This window comes from Enhydra lutris, unplaced genomic scaffold (assembly GCF_002288905.1).
Source record: "Enhydra lutris kenyoni isolate GAN:26980312 unplaced genomic scaffold, ASM228890v2 scaffoldscaffold14, whole genome shotgun sequence".
Taxonomy (NCBI): Eukaryota; Metazoa; Chordata; class Mammalia; order Carnivora; family Mustelidae; genus Enhydra; species Enhydra lutris.
Genome location: NW_019154098.1, coordinates 41300693 through 41323799, shown reverse-complemented (window position 1 = coordinate 41323799; position 23107 = coordinate 41300693).

Sequence of the window (23107 nt, the reverse complement as noted above, 5' to 3'; positions counted from 1 at the left end):
TTTTGAGAATTGCTCCCCTGACCCCACACACATCCCATCAAGACTTGGATGAGGTAGATAGAGTTTTGTCCACAAACATGATCTGGTCATTCCTCATTCCTTCTCCCATTCCAATGGCCTGCCTCCCTTTATTATACCTAACGTGATGGACAGTGATGACATCCAATTACAGCATTTCCTTTCAAACACATTTGGAGAAGCAGTTTTCTTCAATTCTCTAATAGAGATGTTATAAAGAAAAGCAAGCTTGCCAGAATGTCTCTTGACAAAATACAGGACATAAAGGCTGGAAACCATCCTGTGCTCTGTTCATCTCCCTCATCATAATTACATAAATTATTTCCTGGGGCTGGAAACACCAATCCTTATTTCAAAAGGACAAGTTTTCCAAATCCACATGTGGACAAATTAAGAAAATATTGTCTGTGGGAAACTGGCCAGGAGAATCATCAACACATGTCTACAGGGCTATCCGGGGGCCTGTGGTCCATGTGAATATGCACAGCAAATACCACTGCTACCTGGGCTACACTTACATATCCCACATAAATGGGTCATTGGATGTCATTGTGCCTACTGTACTGGCAGTGAAATTGAAGTCCATGAAGAGGAGTTCCTATATCCAAATTCAAATTCATACAAGCTCTTTAGAGATAGAGCTGAGGGGACTCAGTCTTGGGCTATATCCTCATTAGCCAAATAGACCACAGGTAATATTACCAACTGATCTTCCTCGGAGGAATGTCACCATTGAGAAATCCTGAACTTGATTTAGGATAGAGCCTCCTAAACCCTATCTTCCATGCTGTACCTCATGAAGCAATTCTACTCTGAAAAAAGAGCAAACATGGAGAGAAAGAAGGAAGAATTTTATGTCTACTGGTTTTCTGATCCTTCTTGATTCAGTCACAACTTTCAGGCTTTGCATGTGGTGCTTGTTTTGACCTGGTAGATGAATGATTTCTTAAGCTGTTAATGCAACTGTTATAATTATTATTATTTTAGTTTCACATGAGAGGCAAGAAAGAGAGGGTATTTACTGCAGGGATTCAGTGGAGATATTCGGGTAAGACCACCATATCCATAAACTAGCTTCCCAGTACCATTTGAAATGCTGCCAATTCACTTATCACTAACATTTTCCTTGAGAACAGAGCTTCTCTTCTCTCCTCATGTCAGCTTGCCAAAAAGCATTATATTGCCACAGCCAGCTACAAGATGGGATGAGATAGAAGTATGCATTAATTGTATTCTGAAGACTGTCATAAATTCAGTGCAATGAATCTGGATAGGGAGATTAAACAGCATTTAAGAACATTTTCCAAAAAATAAATCAAGTGTAAAATAATGGTCTGTGTAAGACAGAAATAAGATGGCAGAGGATGACTCTAATTTATGTGTGTTTCATATTGAGTCACCACTCCTTGAGGAAAGGAGTAGAGTGTTCATTCTGTACAACTCTCCACAGAACTTTGTTCAGTACCCTTCATATCTACTGAATAACACCATTGCCTGTTGGGCCATGTTATGAACTGGACTATTTTAGGGGTACTAAAGGAGCAGAGCAAATATCAGGGCTTAAAGAAAGAAGTGACAAGTACTTGACAAGGAGGAGCTGAGAATGCAAAAAAAAAAAATTACAAATATTGGAGCCAAGAGTTAAACAAATTTAAGATGACCACACAATGTGTTGTCCAAACTGAGATACTTTTGGGAGACAAAGGGGCTACTGTGAACATCATGCCAGGACAGCAGGCACAAACTTGTTACCTCTCCTGGCAAATTAACATGTGTGGTTACCCTGAGCACAATGTTCTTTGGCAGAGGAATATAATACTGCAAAGCAAGTGCATTGATTAATGACATGGATTAATGTACTATATTAGTTTTCTAGGACTTCCATAATAAAATACCACAGACTGGGTGGCTTAAACAACGAAGATTTATTTTCTCTCAGTTCTGGATGCTAGAAGTCCGAAATCAAGGTGTTGGCAGGCTTAGTTTCTTCTGCGTCCTCTGTCTTTGAATTGTAGATGGCCATCTTCTCCATGTGTCTCCACGGTCTTTTCTCTGTACATGTCTGTGTCCAAATCTCCTCTTTTAGGAGGACCCCAGTCATATTTGAGAGGGCCCACCCTAACAATCTCATTTTAACCTAATTACCTCTTTCAGGACCCTAGCCACAAATATGTCACATTCAACATACTGGGTTAGGACACTGACATATAAATTTGGTGGGCTGGGGACCTAATTCAGCCTATAACAGGTGCTGATCCTAAACATAGAGCAATGTTTTTTAAGATCAGATCATGCATCTGAGAATGACTGGGCTCTTAGAGCCTAATTGTTCTAAGATGCTGAGATTCTTAGACTCACCAGGTAGAGATCACAGGAGATGGGTCACATACTAGCATAGCAGTTGAAGCAAAGTTTCACAACTAAGAGTACAAGTGATGTTTAAAATATTTCACCGATAAACACTACAGACACTGACCAACCAGTATGAATGTCAGCCATTACCAAGTTAGGTTAGTGCCCTGAAAGCTTCCTGCTGTTCAGGGACTAGCCTATAGCTGAAGGATTATGGGGGAATCTTGCTCATAGGGCTAGTTCTGAGGAAAAGGCTGGAGGAATTAGAATAGCAATGGAGGGGTGGGGGGACCATGGGCTCAAGGAAACAGCTGTTTACTAATTGTATAGACCTATTCTATATTTTAACAACCAGTGTAGCTATACCCGTGAGTACCAGCTACGTATCAGCCACTGTTAAGAGAAGGGCAATGTGCGTCTTACCACCTATGAGCTATATTGTCTTGTCGGATAACATCTCTTCAGGCTTTAGTTCACTGATCTCTGTGAAAGCTGCGTGCCCACTAGACTCAGGTACACAGAGGTGAAAGGGATTGTCATTGCCATGTTAGCAGTTTTCCCAAGTGCACTGGCACAGAGGACCCCACCTTCCCTTTCCAAGGAGCAGGATGGTTTCAACTTCCCTTCACTTTCTTTTCTTTTCCCTTCCCCTTGTTGCTCAGAAATTATCCGAGAGGGTAATGGAAGTCTCTCTACATAATCAGAACCACTACTTTTAGCCTGGCACTATGAAGTTAGCTTCTGAAAATGACCAGATGAGGCCTTGAAAATTGATTGGAGAATATAAACCCAGAAAAGTTTCCATGTACCAGGAAGGGCTTTCAATCTCATTCAAAACCCACTCACATGGATATTTAAATTCTCTTAACAGGCAACAAATTATGCACTAACAATTTTGCATGTATGTACATTGGACTATGCTCAGTTCCCTGGGCTTCCTCCTTTTGTAATCTGGGCATTGGATTTTCCAAATTTAAAAAGAAAAAACAAATATGCAGGGTAAGGGGCATAGTTTTGAAGGCTAGCTATGGGGGCCTGGGGGCCTCAGTCAGTTAAGCATCTGCCTTCAACTCAGGTCATAATCCCCAGGGTCCTGGGATGAAACCCCACATGGGGCGCTCTGCGGAGTGGGGAGCCTGCTTTTCCCTCTCCCTCTGACCTTCTCCCCTACCCTCCCCCAATTTATGCTCTCTCTCTCAAATAAATGAAATCTTAAAAAAAAAAAAAAAAAAGACTAGCTATAATTGGCAGGGTGCGAAATGTTAGTAACTCCTACCCCCAGCTTGGAAGCAGCTTATCTAGAAAATGTTTACATTACATCAAGTTATGTCTCTCAGAAAATGGTGATAGTCTATCTACCATTTCTACCACTATCCAAAATAACAAGAAATGGTCATGAGAAATTATTGTAAAGAAGTATCCCTGAGGCACCAGGGTACATGAGTAAAATAGCAGAAATTTGCACTTTTACAATGTTTAAATCAAAGCAGACTCTCCTCCCTGGAGGCAGGAGGATGACTCTTTAGACTTCCATCTAGTTTTTGGATATGAGGATTAAAATATATGAAGACAGTAAAAGCCAAGAATACTGTGTGAGGTTTTATGGACGAGGAGTAGGCATCAATCCTTAAAAAAACAAAACAAAACAAAAAGCCCTCTGATTTTCTTTCCTGGATTTATTGTAAAGCCATTTTCAGGGAATTTGGGGAAAACCTTAGATCAGGAGATCATTTTATGTAGTAAATAACCCCAGCCTAGGCTAGACATGTATCTCACCCAGCTTGACAGAGGGATTGGGAAACTCACCAAGCAAAGAGAAGATTATGCTGTAGTGCTGCTAAATCAGAAGAAAATACTGCTGGAAGGATCTTCATATTTTGTCTCTAAGATGGTGGATGGAAAGAGGGAAAGATAATGACCACCAACAGTGGATAGGAAAAGGTAACTAAATATGGCAGCTCCAAGAAGATAGATGGGATGTGGAATCCCAGAGCACTCAGATTCAATTTAGACTTTACAGGTGATGATTCCCTTTGATTCATGGCTGCAGTTCTTAAGGGCAAAAGAACTTAGTTAGCTAGAGATGGGATGCAAACAGAAAGAAAGTCTTCTCCAGCTGGGAAAACAAAAGATGTTTGGGATGATGTTGATGAAAGCTTTTTTAAAGTGAGAGGTACAGAGAGAGTGCAAAAGGAAGGCAGCTGGAGCTTGTCCAGGTCGGCTAATGATGCATGGTGCTGCTGACACAGCAGTTCATCCAGCCAGTGCAAGAGAGAGCTGCCTCGGGGACCTGCCCTTGTTCTTAGGGTTGGATCCTAAAAGTCCAGGTCAGGGGAGGCTTCACCACTTGGTTTGTAAAGCTTTTTCTTATGCTTTAATTTAAATTCTTCCCACAGGGACATACTTAACTAAAACTTAGCTTAATTTTGCCCTTTTCAGACTTCATCCCCCTTAGCAAGTATTTGGTTTCTAAGATCAGAAATCAACAGGGGAAAGGACATTAGGCTGGGTTATAAAATGAAATGAAACGCCTCCACTTTTTCATCCCCTTTTACTAAAATGCCTGGTGCTTTGTTCTTGAGGCTGAGAAAAATTCAACCTGGATATAAAATACTTACCCACTTAGTGATCATTTACCCATCATGGGACCCAGGGAACTGGGGGTCTTGGTAATTATGTCTACCAAGTTGTGAGGTTGGACCTATGTGATCTGAAATGTAAAATATTGTGCATGACAACATACTGCATTTTAATTTGTCTTTTTTTCATGTTGTTTCTCCAGCTGAGACAAGATGACGTGTACCACAAAGTCAACATCTTTGAATGTCTTAGAATTTATAAATTCAAGTTATATATATCCTGTATCACCTTCTCCCCATTATCACTAAGTGAGCTCTACATCTACATCTCTTTATATAATTCCACTATGGGGAACATACTGTCTCTGAAAGTAGTTCATTTTATCATCAAACTCTAGTATAAGATGGACTCTAAATTTGACAAAGGTTCTTTCCAGGTGACAGCAATAAGACTGATACGTTAATAGACAAAGGCTGCACTCATCGAAACCCACACTCCAGAAAGTACCCTCCTATTTGGGATCTGTATATGTGACTAAACTCTTCCAATGCCATCAAGTTCTATAGAAAAACAATTCAGATGCACTAGTGTTTGGAGTTTGGTCTCATTTTGATGATAAAGCCTTATCTCTCACACAATGAATTGAGCTTAGACTTTGGAAAGAATTCCCTCATGTGAAGGTTTTTACACGTTAGAACTGTTACTATCAGAGTGGAGAAAAGAGAACGTCCTACTCTAAATCTTTCAACATTTTACCAACTCTAATGCCTCTCTGTCACACCTGAGACAAACAAATGCACTAGTTGCTCTCTACTCCACATGGTCAGGTACTTCCCAAGCAGTGGTTAGATGGTCCTAGAGATTAGCTCATGTCACAGGTCAGCAAACTCCAGCCCATGGACCAAATCTGTTCCTTTGCCTGTTTCTACTTATAAGCACTATGAGCTAAGAATGGTGTGTACATTGGGGCGCCTCGGTGACTCAGTGGGTTAAGCCTCTGCCTTTGGCTCAGGTCATGATCTCAGGGTCCTGGGGTCGAGCTCCACATCGGGCTTTCTGCTCAGCAGGGAGCCTGCTTCTCCCCTCTCTCTCTACCTGCCTCTCTGCCTACTTGTGATCTCTCTCTCCGTCAAATAAATAAATAATATCTTTTAAAAAAAAGAATGGTGTGTACATTTATTAATGGTTGAGAAAAAAATCAAAACAAAGAGTAGTTTTTGTGACACACAGAAATTACATGAAATTCAAATTTCAGTGGCCATAAATAAAGTTTTCTTAGAAAATAGCCATGCTTGTCATTTATGTGTTGTCTATGACTGATTTCATGTTACAAGAGCAAGGTTGAGTGGTTGTGACAGAGACCAGATGGCCTATGAAGTCTAAAATTTTTCTATCTAGCCTTTAATGGAAGAATTTGCTGACCCCTGATATATGTCTTCCCCAAGCCTTCCTGACCATAATGCCTTAAATTCAACAATCTGTTTGTTTACCTGGATCTGTATCCTCAGACCCCATTGTGGATTTTTTTGTTTGTTTGTTGTTTTTGTAAGATTTTATTTATTTATTTGACAGACAGAGATCACAAGTAGGCAGAGAGGCAGGCAGAGAGAGAAAGGAAGAAACAGGCTCCCTGCAGAGCAGAGAACCCAACGTGGGGCTTGATTCCAGGACCCCGGGATCATGACCTGAGCCAAAGGCAGAGGCTTTAACCCCGCTGAGCCACCCAGGTGCCCCGACCCCATTGTTTACAAAGCTTTCTATACAGTGCCCGATACATATTAGATGCTCAATAAATGCTTAATGTATATACTACCTATACATATAGTATAAGTTTTAAATATATATGTAACCAATATTTAATTGGTTATATTGAATATGTATTGGTTATATTCAGCATAAGAAATAATTTCATTATAAAACAAATGGAATAGAATGACAGAAGCTTAGAAGATAAAAAGCCCATAGCACTTCTTGTTACGAACAGCACAGCACAGTTTTTCTTGATGAGTATGCTGCCTGATCTAAAATATCTGCTGTCCTCTCTATATGAGATCTAGTGGTCCTAGACTCTCTGGCTTCTAATTACAAAACAAAATCTTCTGATGCCAATAATAAGACCAGCCTCCATACCTTTTAAGTGCAATCTTCTTGATTATAAGCAGCCACTGACTAAAGACATCAATTAGAGAGGGAGATTTCTTAAACCCTGGGGCTAGAGTTTAGTTAAAAACAACTTGGAAAGTGGTTTAACTCCTTGAGGATCACCCACTCCCAGCACAAAGCATTCAAAGCAGCCCATTACTTCCCAACTTCCCCTACCCCTACCCTACCACATTGAAGAAAAGAATCACTCAGCGTTTCTTGTTGGGTGGCTCCTTTCTCCTAAATGCCATCATCCTGTTGAAAGCTCATACTGAGGAGATACCGGGAGGGGAGATAGAGTTCACTTTGTTTCCTCCTGCCTCCTTATTCCATTTCAAAATACCTGGTCCTGGATTTAGAGCCTTTGGAAGCTTCAAAAACATTTGGAAGACTGGAGGCATAAACTGAAACTATGCCTGCCCAACAGAGACTCCAAAGGCCTGCCATCATACACCATATCTCAGGAAGAGCCAAGCATTCCTGCACAGAAGCCAAGCAGGCTGGAAGTAGAATGGCAAGGAGAAACCTAGCAAAATTCCAGAAAGAGAACCGAGTTATGTCTCACCTCCCAAAGAACAATATGCACCCTATTGTTCTTGCATATTTCCAAGCATTCAGAATGAGAAGATTTGTGCAATCAAGTATTAGAGCAATGCGAATCCATATGCTCATTCAGTCACTCACACACTCTTTTGTCACCTTGTCTATGAAGCCCTCTTGTTTATTGGGTTAGACCCAGTCACTGCCTCTTTATTTATTTGCACAGTTTTTCACACTTGGCTTTCTTTCAATCCCTATGCATTATATATCCTACTGACTTGCTCTTAGTGGCACACTTCAGCCTCTAGAGGGAGTTCAAGTCCCCAAACCTGAAGAGAGAGAGTTCTATTGTGATGTGTGGTCAAGAACGGAGGAGTCTGGGTGGAGCTTTGGTGGGAAGAGCAAGATTCAAAGTTCTTGCTCCTGCCTGGTGTGCCCACTGGGACCCCTCTCCTTTCAGAACCTGCCTTGTCCTCTTAGCTTTCTTAGAAAGGCCCTTTTCAAAAATTGCTTCACTTTTCTTTCTCTTCCCACCCATATAGCTGCTTTGATCGTCCAGGCAAAAGGATCCTCGGAGTTTAAATATAGTCTAAACTTGCTCTTGAGGTAAGGGGATTGGATAGGCATTTCATAAAAAGTTCCAATTAAAAATAACTGACAAGATAAATATTAGTGCAGCCACTACGGAAAACAGTATGGAGTTTCCTAAAATATTAAAAGTAGGACTAGCATATCAGCCAGCAATTCCACTTTCGGGTATTTATCTGAAGAAAACGAAAGCACTAACTCAGAATGATACATGCACCCCCATGTTCACTGCAACATTATTTGCAATGGCCAAGATATGGAAATAACCTAAATCCATCGATGGATAAAGAAAATGTCTCACACACACACGCGCGCGCACACACACACACACACACACACACACACACTGGAATGTTATTCAGCCATGAAAAGCAATGAGATTTTGCCATTTGTGGCAATATGGATGGATCTTAAGGGAATTATGCTAAGTGAAATAAATCAGGCAGAGAAAGACAAATACCAAATGATCTCACTTATATATGGAATTTAAAAGGGGGGGTAGCTCATAGATGCAGAGAACAGATTAGTGGTTGCCAGAAGCAATCAACATTATCTTTCTATAACTTTGGTTTAAATTATGCCATAAAATAATTATCATGAATAGGATAAACTGTATATCAAGAGATTTACAACAAGGAATTCAGTGCCTCCAAATTTCTGATCATTAAAATAGAAACCATTCCCCAAATTTTCTGTAAAACATTGATAAGATGGATTTATCCAGCAAGAATACGGAAATTACATTATGGCATTAAATTATTTGTTACAGAATTTTGAAAAGAATCTATACTGTGAAAGCATCCTAGTTTTTATTGCATTTTAGGAGTATGGATGACTGACAATTATTCAGGGCACAAAAATAATTAAAATGCAACACTTCATTTAACAATGGTGCCTGGGTAGCTCAGTCAGTTAAGCATCTGCGTTTGGTTCGGGTCATGAACTCAGGGTCCTGGGATCAAAGCCCTGTCTCTGCTCAGCAAGGAGTCTGCTTTTCCCTCTCCCTCTCTCTCTTGCGCTCACTCTCTCTCTCTCTCAACTAAATAAATTTTTAAAGATCTTTAAAAAAAATTTAATGAAAGTCCCATAATCTATTTTGGGGTGACCATTTATTTCCTACAGACCCAAAATATTTCTTTCTCTTTTGAAGATTACAGTTGTAAATCTACACTCTTGATTTAATTTATCACTATCTCAATAATTTGGAGGAGCTGTACAAACTGACGTACAGAAAGCAGTATGCCTAGAGGAAGCAAGAACAAGTGGGAGTTGGGCAAAATGGATGAAGGGAGTCAAAAGCTACAAATTTCCAGTTATAAAATAAATAAGTCATAGGGATGTAATATATAGCATGGTTTAAAAAAAAGATAAATATTGAGGTAGCAGTATTCGGAGACTCATTCCTCAACCTTACCACCAGAGAAAATCCTTTATTTGTCAACTCAGTTTTCAAAGCCTCCTCTCCATTTCTTAAAAGGGGGCTTTTTTCTTCTTGGGAGCAAGTCTAAGTAGATCTACTTCATGAGATCTGGTGAGAGGAGATGCAGGAATGGAGGGAAGGACAAAAGAAGCGTGGACAAAAGAAGCGTGGATTTGGGAGCAGCTTCTTGAATAAGGGGAAAGAATAGGAGAAGAAGGCAAGTTCAGGTAAGCACTTCTGTGGCTTCCATTTAATGTTCATTTTAGCATGAAGACTACAACTCCCATTTATTTACCCTTGGTTTTGAATTTGCTTCTGAAACACAACAGTGTTCTGAGACCACATGGGTCTCCAGGTTCATTTGAACTACAGAGAAAGTGTTCATTTGTCCAGTTGCCCCCTTGCATATTTCCTTCGAAACCCATAGTGGGTAGCTGGCTGAGGGTTTGCAGTTTCGGAAGATTCTTCCCATTCGTAGTGCTGAATACCTGAAATAGTCCAGCAGATCAGGGCAAATGTAGGATCTGGGGGAGGGGGAGGTCCACTCACGGATATTACACCGTAGCAACAGCCCAATCAGCGCAAATTCCTGAGTGGGAAGCAGGATTCCTGCCTGCACTGGGAGAAGAGTTAGAGGAAGTCATCTGTTGTATGGAAGGATAATCATTCATTCTGGAGCAAGAGCAACTGGTCTTTTCATGAGCAAAGTTCCAGAGAAATTATGGCACAGTTTTTAAAAGATGGAGTCTGTTATTAACAGAGAACTGCTTTAAACATTTGGGTGACATCTCACAAATATCATTAGAAATCTGGTTTTGGCATTAACAAGAGCTCAGTCCTAGATTCAGGGCAAGATCGTCTGCAGGCTCTTCATCAGGTAGACAGAATGCTATTTGATTTTTTAATTTTCCTTTTTTCACCATGGATACTAGGGCCTGCAGGAGGAGCAGATTAATCTGGAAGGAACAGAGAGGATCTGCTTTAACACAGAAAGGTACTTCTAGGAAGAGAGGTCTGTGCTGCCATTGATGTAGAAAAATTTGCAAAAGCAGCATAGCTTGGCTTATCTGGACCCAGAACTGCTGGGGTTTGAATCTTAGCATCACCATTTACTAGCTAGATGACCTGCGACCAGCTCCTTACCCTGGCCCAGTGTCCTCATCTGTAGAAAGATAAGTTGGGTTACTATAAGAATTAAATGAGTTAACATACGTAAAACAATTAGGAAAGTGTCTAGAACATGGCAAGTGCTCACTAAATGTTAGCTCCTATTATTTCCCATGCATAATCAAAGGCTGAGGAAGTGTCAAGTTTGCAGGATAAATCTGGTTAAGTATATTATTTTGCCCAAAAATGTATTTTAGTTTTATAAGTAAATTTTTTTCATGGGAGAATACATACACTTTGTATAACACATTTTAAAAGTTAATCTAAATTTGTTTTGCAAGGGAAAATATATTTTGATCATATAAATACATAAACCACATTCTGGAGTCCACCAAGAAATCATAATTCCTAACAATATCCTAATTTTACCGATTATACCAGAATACATATGAGCAAGGGTGAGGGAAAAGTGTCCTTAACATGTCATATGTGGGAACTTTCTAATACTGTGATGATTTGCCTCCATGGAAAAGGTCACTCACATCTCTGATTGATCATGGAGCCTCGATATTCTTGAATTAACCCAAGCAACAACAACATGTGGCTTGCAATGACCCTGCCCCACTTCTAGGGTAGTAGTTTCCCTGAATCCAAGCCATGTACCAGTGCTGGGCCGATTGTCTAAAAATCACCTGGAAAAGTTGTTACCATATGGATCCTAGGTTCCTCCCCAGAATTCTACCCAGAATGGGGCTTCTGTGGATGATTCTCATGCACAGTCAGGTTAGAGAGTCATTGTACCGAAAAGATGGAGTTTAAGTATGATTTCCTCCTTTCAGAAAAGGAGCACTAGAATGTATAAAAGTCTCACAATTAGGCCAAGGCCAAGGTGGGGGAATTTATGATAGGAGCAAAGAAGAGAAAGCTTGAACTTCCATCAGGATTGTCCTTTGGAGGATCACCTTCTCATCCTTCTGAAGACCTTTCCTATATAAGTGCTTGAAGGGGCTCTTACTTTCTCTTTCCTCCTTCTGGCATAGTAGCACATTCATAGAGTTGGGGCAGCCCAACAGATGGCTCAGGAGAAAAAAGGCTAGAGCAGGTTTCCTAAGCCTGCTGCTGGCTAACAAGATTAAAAAACTCTCCCATCTCATATCTGATCTAGCTGTTTAATCAGAGTAGAGGACTACAAAATAATGTGGGCCCAAAGTACTAACAAGTGGGCCTTTTTTTCAGAGTATCTCACTGGCTTTTTCTTTTGGAGAACTAGAAGACAGTGGCTCTGATAGATGTGGGTCAGGATCAACAATCTGGGATTCCAGATAAGACTTTCTTGCCTCTGGAATCATTTTTTCCCAGTGTCCTACCCTACACCCTACCACAAGCCAGCCCATTTTCCTATCGTGTCATTGGTCTGTCTCAGTCAAGTACATAGTTCATGCTCAGTGCTCTAGGGTTGCAAAATAAATTACACGATCCTTGCCCTTGGACTTGCAGTATGGTAAGGAAAGCATAATACCTTAAACATCAAGAAAATTATTGCTGTGCTGCAAAGTACTTGGAGGTAATTATCTAATGGCAGTACCCAAGAGAGACAATATACAAATTCATGTTGCTGGGAATCCAGGGAATAGTCCCAATTTCCAATCTTTCTGATGCTTGATTGATCAGCTCTTCCTCCCATTCTGTGAGCTCACCAGCAACCTTCCAATACATCCATTTTTATTGCTTAAGTTGGCCAGAAATGCTTTCTGTGGCTTGCACCAATGATCTCTAGTTGATATGGATAAATCAGGAGTTACACTCTCATGGAGTGATTTGGGAGAGAGAAAACTTGAGAATCAGAAGATGAACCGGTAGGCCACTCCAGTTAACAAAGTACAAAGCCATAGGGAGCTGGAGAGAGAACCACATAAGAAGAAAGGAGAGGCCAAGAGACATTATGAAATAACAGAATTCTGTGACAAGTTTTATATAAGGAAGGACAGTCAAAGATAACTCCAAGTTTCCCAAGCTGGCCTGGAAGATGAAAACAGGGGAGTAATTCATTCATTCAGCAAAGTTTATCGTGTACTTATTATGTGTCAGGCACAGTCCAGGTGCCAGTGATGCAGAGATTAAAAGTGGCTTGCTATATAGAGGAAAGAGGATGAGCTTCACTTTGGACAGGAAGGGTTTAAAGTACCAGAGTGCAAAATTTGGTTGGAATTAGGAAACTAGAACACACCTAAGGAACAGAAATTAAGCAGAAGATTCAGGTGTTATTAATGAATTGAGATCATACTTCAGATAAATTCTCAGGAGTGGGATTACCAAGCCAAAATTATAAAAATATTACATAGTTCCTATAATATCATTATGTGGTTTCCTAAAATGGACCGATATATAATGCCACCAGAATATTATTTCACTACAATCTAGTTAGTATTGTGTGCTATGATCAAGAAAATTAAATATTTTCTTAGATAATGGGTTTAAAATTATATGTTGTTTTAACTGTTATTTAATTATTATGTCTTTGTTAATGAGGTTTAACATTCCTTATTGTGTTTAATTATTATATCCTATAGAGGTAAACTATCTATGTTTCTGCCAGTGATCTCTCAAATCTTATTATGAAAGAATTTCCCAATTTGTGATACATCTTTTGATTGCATGTTTCTTATTTTTATTATACAGTTTTAAATTTCTGTGTGGTCACTTCACATCTGTTAAATTATCTTATTGCTTTAATCTGATACAATTATGTCATGCTTCTGCAAAATTTATTTTCTCCTATTTCCTTTGAGTTAACATTTTTGTAATTAATTAGTCTGGAGTTTGTTTTGTGTTATGAGATGTGAACCTAAAGGATTTGCCTCAATTGGTTTCCAGTTATTCCAGTGGCATTTATTAAGTAATCTTGAATCTTCACATATTGTAAAGGAAAACCAGTAGAAGTAACAAAATATTGTAGTTCTATACTTGGCCTCTTACACTGATGGACAAGTCCCTTTGGTTTGATAGCTGTCCATTTATGCATCTCTCAATGAATGCATTAAATTAAGGTCTCCCAGAATTAACATTTGATGATTGTCTGAAAAATTATGACCCTTACTGAGGATAGGTGCATCATGAGCATTCATCTGGAACATGACGATCCACCACTTCAGCTGTTGTTTGGATTTCTCAGGTAACTTACAAACATCCTTAGCCACACAGCTATACCAAAAGCCCAGGATCCAGCATATTTACCTCATTTAGGAAGCCTGTGCAGGATATGCCTGGCTGAAGGTACTATAATGGGCTATAAATGAGCTATAAATATCTTTTGACTGCTTGACCTTGGTCATGTGAGTATAACCCCCATCGTGTCTCCTCAATGGTGGGATCATTCAGATGCCCACGAATCACTTCATAAATGAAAAGGGTATTTCCCTAATTGGGGAGAGGAAGTTTGGTAATGCAGTGCAGTGGTAAGTCACGCATTTCATGAATACGTGGCTTGATTGGATGCCATAGTAAATAACCCATGGCTGGCCCTGTCACTTTCTCTGTTTGAGCCAAAAGACCCTACAGAGCCACCACTTCAAATTACTTGCCTAAGCATCAGTTCAGTCCCACTTTCTACCCACTCACTCTCACTCTCACCCATCAGTATTTTCTACCATGCTCCTTTGCTGCATCTGCTTCCTGCTTTCCAGTCAAAGACATTTTTCCTATTACACTATGCACCTCAAGTTTTTTCTTTCCTTGAAGAGTTTGCTCAGAACTCAGACTCCCTGAGAAAATTTTCCTACGTGATGCTAACAATCACGACTGCTACTATCACAATCACTACCATCACCATCACCATGATCTCAGCCCCCTGCTATGTGATTGACATTATACTGTATACTCTATAAACTTGTTTTCATCTTGCAGTCAGGCCATGCATGTCTGAATCTTATTTCTGCCACTTAACTATGTGACCTGTTTATGTTAATCTCTCAGTGCCTCGGTCACCATCTGAAAATTGGGAATATTAATAGTACATATTTCACCAGGTTTTTGTGAAGTACTTAGAACCATGCCCGGCACATAGTAAGCTTCCAATAAATGTTAAGCAAAAATGATATTGATGATGACAATCGTGTGTCCGTTACACAGATGAGGAAACTAAGCTTCAGGGAAGTTAAATTATTTACTCAATTGTTAAAATTATCTACTGTTGCATAATTACCCACTCAAATTTTAGTTACTTTAAATAACAACAATTTTATTCTCACTAATGATTTTGTGCACAAGGGGTTAGGGCCAGGCTTTGCTGCATGGTTCTTCTGTTCCATCTGGCACTAACTGGGTCAGAACCGGTAGCTGGGCTAGGCTAGAGGGTCCAGTATGGCTTGATTCATGTATGTCCCTTTGGTAGAGATGTCTGGAGGTTGGAATACAGTAAGCCTCTATCCATCTTCACAGAGCCTCTGGACCTTTCCACATGGTCTCACCATCAGACTAGCCAAAGTTTTTATAGGACAACTTAGGGTCCAACAGAGGAAGCTGGAAGCTGACAGTCCTCTTAAAGGCTAGGCCACCAAACTGGGATAGAGTCACTTCTGTATTTGGTCAACAAAGTCAAAGTCCAGTCCATATTCCAGAGGAGAGAATATAGACTCTACCTACTTCTTGTTGAGAGGAACATCAAAGCTTGTGACCATCTTTAGTCTGATACACCAAAATTTCATATTCACAGGTGACATTGAAATCAGATATTATTTTAAAATTATTAAGTATGTATTAGCATATATTGAGCAATCCAAAACTGATATCTCTTAATAAATGGAAATCTTTATCTATCTGATTCCTAATGCTCTGCTCTCAGCCCAATGCTTTTCTCATGCCATGAAGATAACATGGCTTTAACTAATGTAGAGCCTGGATTTCAGTTGGTTTTTACCAAGAACTGTCCATGGACATGTTTTATTTTCTTACCAGACCTCAATTTTCCTAAGACAGAGATCCAGCTTCATCTTTATTTGAAGTCCTCACCATGCCTAAAATAAGGCAGTGCATTCAATAATAATCCAAAGAAATCATTCAACAAATTTTTTTAGTCACAAAACACTAAAAATAAGTAAGTTTAATAATGGTGCTATTTATTTATTTATTTTTAATTTCTTTTCAGTGTTCCAGAATTCATTGTTTATGTACCACACCCAGTGTTCCATGCAAAAAGTGCTCTCCATAATACCCACCACCAGGCTCACCCAACCTCCCACCCCCCGCCCCTTCAAAACCCTCAGATTGTTTTTCAGAGTCCACAGTCTCTCATGGTTCGTCTCCCCCTCCAATTTCCCCCAACTCCCTTCTCATCTCCCCGTCCTCCGTGTTATTCCTTATACTCCACAAATAAGCGAAACCATATGATAATTGACTCACTCTGCTTGACTTATTTCACTCAGCATAATCTCTTCCAGTCCCATCCATGTTGATACAAAAGTTGGGTATTCATCTTTTCTGATGGAGGCATAATACTCCATAGTGTATATGGACCACATCTTCCTTATCCATTCGTCCGTTGAAGGGGCGTCTTGGTTCTTTCCACAGTTTGGCGACTGTGGCCATTGCTGCTATGAACACTGGGGTACAGATGGCCCTTCTTTTCACTACATCTGTATCTTTGGGGTAAATACCCAGTAGTGCAATTGCAGGGTCATAGGGGAGCTCTATTTTTAATTTCTTGAGGAATCTCCACACTGTTCTCCAAAGTGGCTGCACCAACTTGCATTCCCACCAATGGTTATTTTTAAGTACATTGTTCATTCATTTACTCCTTCAATAACTGTTTATTAAGGGCACAAAAATGCATATTCTGTGTAGATGGTCTAGGTTTATGGATGCAGAGGATGTTAGAGCTGGAAGGGAATATAGTGATTGTCATGTTTGGACCACCCATTTTGCATAGAGAGAAATCAAAGTCCAAAGAGCTTAAGTGACTATGTTCATTGGAACTCTGCTAACTCAGAGTAGAGAGCTGGATCTCATTGACTCTCAGGTCATTATTTTTTCCACTGTGTCATCTGAGACTTCCCAACACATACTAGTTATTCTAATTCTGTTCTAATCTTAACTGTCTGGGTTAGGGGTTATGATATTAAATTTGATTTGGAAATATTAAAGTGACCACACTATTTTGTCTCTAAAAAAAAAAAAAGTGCATTTCTTAGTGCTCTCTACTGAAAAGACTCAGACACAATGACAATCCAGTAGCAATGAATATTCTAAGCACCCAGATTAAATGGCCTGTGATACCATTTCCAACAGAGGAACAAGAGACCTTTGAAAAAAATAAATGACTCTTGCTTTTGGAGGATTGTTTTGTGCCAGAAAGCAAGAAAGCTATCAAAGACTAACTGCGTCATGACAAAAGGACAACTTGAAGGGATTCCTAGTGACAAAAGAATTTTTTTTTAAATCACTAGTGGATTTTAACACATCACATGTATAATATTTCACAAGCTTATAATGTTCCATTCTCCCCCAAAAGCCCAAAAAACCAAACAAACAAAACCTTAATTGGTTATCATTTAGATTGTTAAAACATCAACTATTTGCTGTGAAACTTTATAAAGGAAAAGAATCAAGCCTGTGTGTGTGTGTGTGTGTCCCTTTACCATATAGGCTATATTTCAGAGTTACCAAGTAGATGTCAAGGTAATGTTCTTCTTTATAGAGGCATTCCAACCAATATATACAAAATAATGGAATTCCAGAATCATCATTGTGCCACGCCTCAATAAATGGCTCTAGGTGGCTATCCCTATTGGAAGTTCAAACTGTTAACTGAAACTTGATAAGGAAGGAGACTGACTGATAACATCACTAAAAATTAAAATGTCATAATGTGATGCAGTAGGAAATGTGCAACACTACTGTACAATATTGTTGCCTAAAAAGTAAAATGGACTTTATTCTTTTTATCACCGATGTGATAGAATAAGGAATATATATTTCGTCCTCATTCTCTGCTCCTAAAACCCTTGTGATATCCTAAGTGGAGTAAGAGTATCTTTTGTTATAATATTTGGGTTTTGTCTCCTGATCCAGAAACAGTTCTGGAGTGATAAAGGTGGAAGGGGCATCTTTGTGATCTGTATCAGGTCCTCTTCTACCACACCTGAGTTTATGTTAATGAGATGACTTTTGGGAAGCCTCTAGGGATGGGACTGGTTGCCAGGAAACCAACCTTGTGATTAGAGGATTGGAACACTCACCCCCACCCCTACCTCGAGGGAGGGAAGAAAGACTAGAGGTTGAGTTAATCACTAATGGCCAATAATTTAAAGACTCGTACTTAGAAAGTTTGCTCTAGGCAAGCACCACTGAAGACTTGTGAGCAGAAGTGATAAAGAGGGATGAAACTGATATTTTAGGAAGATTAATCAAGCCCCTAAATCTAACTGCCAATTTACAGGAAATACAGGGGATAGAGAAACCAAGTTAAACACCACCACAGGGAAATAATCAGCCAAATCAGGTTTGGGGGAGGGAGTTGGATCAACAGGACAAATGACCTGGTTTTTCTAACAAAGCAGCAACTTTTAAAAAGGGCAGGAAAGAATCTGCTCAAGAAAAATAATTGCATATAATGTGTGGACTTTGAATCCCAATTCAAACAAATCAGCTAGGGAAAACAGTCTTTGAAGCAACTGCAGAAATTTGAATATGGAACAACTATTACGTGATGTTGAAGAATTAATAATTTTGTGCTGGCATGGTGGTTGAAAGGGAAAACTGTGTTTCTCCTCTACAACTTTCACAGCTTATCTGAAGATTAATCTGGATAATTGTTTGCATATGTGTTGGTTACTTACCTAAATATCTGTTTATCCCTTCTTCATTATTAAAGAAATTCCAATTTTGTTGAGAGCTGCTCTGTGCCCATCTCTAGGAGTGGATAATGATAGTTTAATCCAGTCAACACAATCCTGACCCCTGTCTTTAGCTTCCCCTCAGATCTGGCAAATGAGAAATAAGGGGAAATCAGTGGGCGTTCCTGAAAATGTTTGTTTTGGTAGATGTTTATAGATGAAGCTGGCCATATCCCTATATTCTTTCTGCCTTGAACATGGATGTGATAGATGTAGCTACAATAGTAGACATTTTGCTATCCAATACGACTGATCAAGAGAAAAAACATAGATGTCAATTCTAACATTATTCTGTTAAATCAAAGGCACCAATTGCCTACCTTTGAAATAAACTGTTCACTATGATCAGTTGGAAGCTAAATTTGTTCTTAAAAATTAGTTTGGTTTAGAGGAAAAATTAAAATGGAGTAAATGAAATTACCATTTAGTGGGCAATTGGGATCAAGATTATGGAGCTAGAAAGGTGCTACTGGATGTGAAGGAAAATCCAAAGAAAGTATTCAGAGAATTGAGTTAAATCATAAGACACCTAGTGAGTACCCACCAAGAATTGGAAAATTGCTTGGTGTAGAAAAACCCACACATTTGGTATCGGATTCCCAACCATATATGACATCATCCAGAAGCTGCTATTGGAACAGCCTCTTGAAAGGGCAACTAACTGCTTGGAGATAACCACACATTGATGGGGTCCCATCCTTAGATATGATATATATCTTGAACCAATTACCATCATATGGTGCTGTGTCCTCTGTAGGAAGAATACATAGGTCTGAGAATCAAGATATGGAAGTAAGTGGTTGCCCAGCTGAACATTACTCCTAGTGACCTGTCTGGGGCATTTGTTCTTCCCATCTCCAAAGCTTTGGCTTATTTGGTTCTCAAAGTCCTGGGCCCTAGAAGAGAGATACTTCTGTCAGGGGATACAGTAAGAGTTCCACTAAACCTAAAGCTAAGTCTGCCACCTGATCTCTCTGGGCTACTTGTGGCAATAGAATTGCAGGTGCAGAAAGGAATCACTTCAAGGACAGGAGTAATTAACCCTAATCATGAAGAGGTAGGACTGCTGCTACCAAACAGAGTCAGGAAGAAATATATGGAGTACTCATGATCTAGTAGGTCACTCAATACTCCCATAGCAGACTTTTATTATAAATGATCAAGGAGAGCAATTGAGATTTGCTAAGGGAATGATAGACAGAGGCTGGAACTCATACCAAGCTTCGAGCATTTAGATTAGCAGAAGTTCTAGTCAAGGGGTATGGGATGTAGAGGAAATGTAGAGGGAGATGTTAGTGAGAATCAACTATAGCCTCAGGACCAACTGTAACAGCCACTAATCTTCATCTTGTAAGTTTTACTATAAAATACAACAACCAGATTCTGGAGGTAATGGTGTCTGGATGGAAAGGACTTCTTGTGAAAGGCAAGCAAACCTGAACAGGATCAGGGATAGAATGAGTTGAATGCTATTGGAGCCCCACCAGATCCCCCATCACCAGGCTGATGTCCCCAGTTTCCAGCTAGTATGCATAGTAGCTGCTAGCAGCTCACTGCTGCCATCTGCTACAGAGAATTGCCTTGGGCCAAATGGGAGGAGCCTCACCAGGAGTTTTTATATCTACTCCCTTGACTGGCTTCTTGTTCCTGCCCTGGCCTGCTTACCTTATTTTCCATCTCCTGAGCACACTTTTTCCAAAACTCATCTCAACTCATTTCCTGCTTCTAGGACACATGATCTAAGATACTGTCTTTTTTTATTTGAATTATGTCCCCCCAAAAGACATGTTCAAGTCCTAACTCTCAGTACTTGTGAATGTGACCTTACTTGGATATGGGGTCTTTGCAAATGTCAACAAGTTAAAAAGAGGCCATATTGGATTAGAATGGGCCCTAATCTAATGACATGTATCCTTGTAAGAGGAGAGACACAGAAATAAACACACAGAGAGGCCACCATGTTATGACAGGAACAGAAATTGGATTTAAGCTGCTATAAGGGACTGCCAAGGATTGTCAGCAACCACCAGAAGCTGGAAGAAATAAGGAAAGATTCTCATGTAGAGCCTTTAGAGAGAGCATGGCCCAATTTTAAGCCACCCAGTTTGTGGTATTTTGTTATAGCAGCCACGGGAATCAAACACACAGTCATTAAAGACCCAACTTAAAATTTCAGCTCCTCTGTGAAGATTTAGCAGGTCACTCCTATTAACACCTCTCACCTCCAATCATCTGTTTTTCCTCCATTCTGCCCCTCCATTCACTGTCACTTGCCATGCACAGCCTGGGAGTGTTTTAACATTTTTCGTGGGGCTAGACTGTTAGCTCCTAGAGAGCAGAGACCAGGGATGATGCTTAATCTAATTTCCCAGTTTAAGGAGTCTCTTTGGTTAGTATTAACTTTTCTATAGAAAACTCAGAAGCATATTTTATTTTGGACTCTTATTTTAGCAAATACTCCCTGTACTAAAAAAAAAAAAAAAGGGGGGGTGTATTACAAAAAAGTTTCATTTTCTTTATGAGTTGGACCACTTTGACTCAAGGAAGAAAACATAAAGCAGTGACATAGGGGAATAGACTACAAAAAATTGCAGACTGGTAAAAATATTGATAGATGCATAGAATATTTGAAAACATTGGATTTGTTAAACTCCTTATTTAAAACGACTCTAAGGGGCGCCTCGGTGGCTCAGCTCATTAAGCATGTGACTCTTGGTTTTGCTCAGGTTTTGATCTCTTGGGTGGTGAGGTTGAGCCCATGTCCAGCCCTACTGTGGGGTCCTGCTCAATGGGGAGTTTGCTTGGACAATCTCTCCCTATCCCCCTCCCCCGTCTCACGCTTTCTCTTTCTCTCTTTCTCTCAGATAGATAGATAGATAGATAGATAGTTAGATAAGTAAAAAAGACTCTAAGACTGTTTGATCCTCTGAGTTTATCTCATTTGCAAGACTCATAGTCTTAAATTCCTCTGGAAGCTAAAGCATATCTAAAACAAATACAGGTGAGTGGGAAAGGGTTATTTATGGATTTAATGGAAAAACAGAAACATGCTGGTCTCAATTCCATTCTCTTTTATTTCAGTATCCAAGAACATTTACTAATGATGGAGACATTCATATTTTGACCTGCCCATTGCCTGTTAGTGTTTGTAATTTATATCTGGAAAATCTCCTTTGAGAACAAGTGTCCTACAGAATGCCAGTGATCTATCAGGACCATATTTCTGAGAGTCTTCTCTCCTGATTAGACTGTTCTGGTAGGGTAGCGGAAGGGAGGTGACAAGGAGAGTACTGCTGGCCCATAGAAAAAGAGATTAATAATATCAATAAAAAGATCTCATTCTTGGGAGCTGTGTTGGAAATTGTTGCCTTAGCATACATTCTTCAAAAACAATTTGTAGGACTGAACTTCAGGATGGACTGCACTAGTCAGATTTGTGGATAGCTAGAAATCTTTTAAATGTAACATTTTAACCTAGTCAACAACAACAAATCCTAAAAAGTCAAATCTAATATTTGTTTTCTTCTAAATACCCAAAGGACTGGTAGAAATGATTCAACTGCTAATCACTTTGATAACTTTAAATAGAGTAAGATGAGTCATTGTCAGAGTTTGCCAATGATGTGAAATAATACAGGTAATGAACAGAATAAAGGCAAAATCACTTAGGGACATATCCAATTTTATATACATAAAAAAATTAAAGATAAGAAATCTCTTACTGATTATTCTAGAGGATTTCTTTTTTTCCCTTAAGGCTTTCTAGTTTTTCTCTTTTTTCCTAAAATACGTCATAATGTTAGCAGAATGAGGACACTATCCTTCTGCCCCAAATGTCTTATATTCAAAATATTCAAATGTAAAATCCGATCAAAAAAGAGCTCCAGTTTTGGAAGAAAAAGAACATGAGAATGTTTAGCGTATCCAGTGTCATTCTACAAAAACCTTTTCTTTCTTCAGGAGAGCCTTTGATACTCTGCCCTGGAAAACCAATACACAGTATTGTACAATTTGATAATGTGTGCATACTGCTCTGTGAGAAGTTGGCAGAAAAAGTAAAGGGAAGAAATAATACTTGTAGTTTTAAAGGAAAATAATAAGGTCATTACAAGTAGAATTTTTCCTTTTGTACAGTCTCAGTACCCATCATTTTTCTAAGATCGGATTTCATTTGCATTTGCATACTGGATGCAAAAACTTCATGTTAGTTCTATCAGCTCACCTGCCTGTGACAATCTCAAGATCTTAATAGCCAGACCACCAAACAGGAAATGGTCATGCAGATCAAGTTTTGGAAGCTATCAGTCCACAAACCTTGCTTGCCTGGAATTTTTCTTAGAGTCTGTCCAGTATTTCCCATTATAATATATACATTTAAGACACGTGTATTTTGTCTATGTCTCTTTATATGGAACAGAAATAAGATATATATTAGGGAAATTAATTCATTTGCATTTATCTACTTATTTAT